At 38.8% G+C, this 3,326-nt stretch overlaps 1 long non-coding RNA gene across 3 annotated transcripts in view; it reads left to right on the top strand.

The window, feature by feature from the left end:
* Positions 1–1,497: 1,497 nt before the first annotated feature.
* Positions 1,498–3,326, top strand: part of LOC107670796 (uncharacterized) — a 3,062-nt gene continuing 1,233 nt past the window's right edge. Inside the window, exons 1-3 of one of the 3 annotated variants that reach the window (XR_001632121.1) lie at positions 1,499–1,528; positions 2,330–2,514; positions 2,666–2,754. This is a non-coding gene — a long non-coding RNA (uncharacterized LOC107670796). Of the gene's footprint in view, positions 1,529–2,257; positions 2,515–2,665; positions 2,755–3,326 lie in introns of those variants that run through there. The other 2 variants (XR_001632122.1, XR_001632120.1) reach the window with 2 other exon arrangements.

The following is a 3,326-nucleotide window of genomic DNA, read 5'->3' as shown; positions in this document are numbered from 1 at the left end:
ACTGAGTGAATTTTCTCTTCAAACCAAAGGCTATTTTAAAGGTGGGGTAAGCGATTTCTTGTAGCCAATGTTGACATTTGAAATCACCAAAACAAACACACCCCTACCCCAAAAGGGTCTCGCCCCTATTTTGATAGCTCCGCCCCACACATACGTACGCAACCCAGGCAACGATTAGTTCTGTGAAACAAAGCAAAACCAATGTTACACCGTGTCTACACTGGACGCGAGTGGCGCGGTGCGACAAAATACTATGGAACTCATTATAATCAGTCATGCCCTCTACACCATAGATATACAGTATATATACATATCTATGGTCTACACTGGATGTGGTGCGGCACAACACGACACATCCCCGACAGAAAACTGCTGCTGCGTTCTATTTATGACATATTGACACAAATTTCAAATGATTTTCAACGGTCGCTTTGTCGCAGCTAAAAATTTGTTTTGCTATTCGGCCTGAATCAGTTTTATAAAGCATTTTTGAAAAATTGCTTACCTCACCCTTAAGAGCCACACACTTTCTCTGCGAGAGTGATTTTCTTCATCCAGTCATTTTTTTATAAAAGTGTATGTGATTTAAAAATAAATGCGCAAGCACATTTTAGTTTAAGGACTTTACACTTATCATTTGTTAAAACGGAATAAAAAAGCACATAGTATCAAAACAATTTCAATGGAAGCAACCGTATTAGATTCTAATCCAGTCGCACTGTTAAGGTTGTAATGAATGTATGTAGCTATGTCTTTATTGGCATGGCTAAAAAAAAAACAAGATACATTAAAGCATACATACAAGTAAATAAAATACACATCGTGCTGTTTAGGTGTAAGTTTTTTGTTTCACTATTCTATTGGGCGGGAACCACAATTAGTTTGAAAACATATTACGCTCAGCCATTGGCCAGCTGTTATTTCGAGACGCCAGACAATAACCAATCAAATGGCTTGAAGCTACGCCGTCCAATCAGCACATGACAGCCCTGGGCTTAAATAAGTCTGTTTTGAATTGGGCATAGCATTTATAATTTTTTTAGGGTCGTATCTAACAGCAACGACTCTTTTCTAAGTAATGGCAAGAACCAAGCAAACTGTTCGTAAATCCACCGGAGGTAAAGCTCAGAGAAAACAGCTGGCAACTAAAGCCTCTCGTAAAAGCGCTCCGGCTACTGGTGGCGTTAAGAAGCCTCATCGTTACAGGCCCGGTACTGTAGCTTTGAGAGAGATTCGCCGTTATCAGAAATCCACTAAACTGCTGATTCGCAAACTGCCCTTACAGTGTCTGGTGAGAGAAATCGCTCAAGATTTCAAGACGGATCTGCGTTTCCAGAGCTCTGCTGTCATGGCGCTGCAGGAGACTAGCGAGGCTTATTTGGTCGGTCTGTTTGAGGTCATAATAGTAGGTTCCTGCACAACCGGAGGCTGCAGTTTCAGGACCACAGTTCTAGGACCCTATTATTTTGTAACAGCGCCACCTACTGAATTGGATCACTAAAGATGGACGACATGAACAGCAATCAGAGTGAGTAACTTTACAGATTTTCAATTAAGTTTTATTTTATAACCTTAAAACGATGCAAAGTTTACGTAGCCAACGTGAGAACTGCTAAGAAATAATAATTAATTCTCAAATGCTAGTTTTATTGATTATTACAATGTTCTTAATTCGTAGCCATACTTTAATTAAGCTAAACCTTGTTGACATAATGACTATAATAAGTAAATCTAGCCAGCACATTAATTAAACTTAAAAAAGATGATAAAAGCATGGTGATGCGAGATGTGTAAGATTTACATGTAGGTTACTGTATTAGTGTGAAAACTTGTTTGATACTCATTGTTTTAGTATATTAGCTGAGTATTAATCATCTTTCATAATTAAACTGGGCTCACTGCTTGGTTGCACCACAGTCTGTGTTATTAGGCTGTCGTTTTGGCAGTACTTTAGATTAATCTTGCTGATGTTTGAAAGGCATGGTCAGCGGTTTGCCTTCTGGACTGATGAGGCCAGAATCTTGCATCAAGGAACTCTTCAGCCGGTCTAGAGTGCTATCTCTGAGAAAATCCACATTAAGGCTGTCGATGACCGCACCGCAGAGGAATAAAGTCTTGTCAACATATTCTCCAGCGTCTCCTCGTCCCTCGTTTGTGTGTGCAACGTGACACATCATTACAAACAAATTCATAGTAAAGATTCACCAAGGGCCTTAATTAGAAGTAACATTAACAATATATTTTAACTCTGCTGCAAATTATTGTATCTTTATCTTAAATGTATCAATTTCCTCAAAATAACTGTTTTTGCACCATGGTTTGCCCATAGGGTGTACTCAACGGGAAGCCCTCTAAGTGGTCTCATAAGCTAACCTCTTCCTGAGTGCCTGTCTACCTCGACAGTGAGGAACAACTGTCCTTTTTGCCTATCTGAGAGGAGTGCTGCATAGGACACCAACACAACTGAGCTTCACAGATGAAGTGCAGTTCATCTGTGGTGCTCTTTTTCCAGAGGTATACCTGACCATGTAATGTGTTTGTGAGTGTCCTGCACTTACAGAATCTACTGTATAAACTGCATGCTGGTGTATGGACCAATGTATAATGGCTTGCTGTTCAGTAGTGCTATAATAGTATACTTAACTGAACTGTTTTTTTTTCATAGGCCATCATATATGCCCTGGCTGTCCTGCGGAATTTCTCATTGCAGGAGGCTGAGCAGGTCTTCCTTTCTGGTCCGGATTATCATTACAGGTCAGAGTAGAATATGAATTATTTCTGCACAATGCCCAGTGCACCTTTTGTTACTGATATTTCCTCTGATATCTATTTCAGTGAAGTGGAAGATTTTAATAGAAGGATTGACAGTAACACTTTCTATGAAACCTGTATTTGTCACGGTTGCACTACTGAGTGGAGTGAGGAGCAAGGAACGGAGGGAGACGAGGAATACATCAATCCAGATAATTTTAATTATAACAAGGAAAACTCACTCAATGGAAATAAACGGGGAACACCTGGAATTAAATCAACATAATCAGGACAGGGACAAGAAACTAACCAAATATGGGCAAAGAGGGCACATGAGGAGCAAAACACACACAAGACATGGAACAAAGTCTGACAGTATTTATAATACATTATAAGGTTATTCTTAAAGCATTATAAGGAATGAATAATGCATTATAAGAAACCTTATAATATGTTGCATCATCTTATAAATAATCATAAGAACAGTTTTAATGTATTATAATACTTAAGAGTATGATGATTTATAACACACAATGAACACGTTGCATCCACTTAAGTTACAATGGATTATATTT

The sequence above is a fragment of the Sinocyclocheilus anshuiensis genome, unplaced genomic scaffold (assembly GCF_001515605.1).
Source record: "Sinocyclocheilus anshuiensis isolate Anshui unplaced genomic scaffold, SAMN03320099.WGS_v1.1 scaffold1402, whole genome shotgun sequence".
NCBI classification, from domain to species: Eukaryota; Metazoa; Chordata; class Actinopteri; order Cypriniformes; family Cyprinidae; genus Sinocyclocheilus; species Sinocyclocheilus anshuiensis.
Note: the sequence above shows the minus strand (reverse complement) of the source record. Positions and strands in the feature narration are given on the sequence as shown.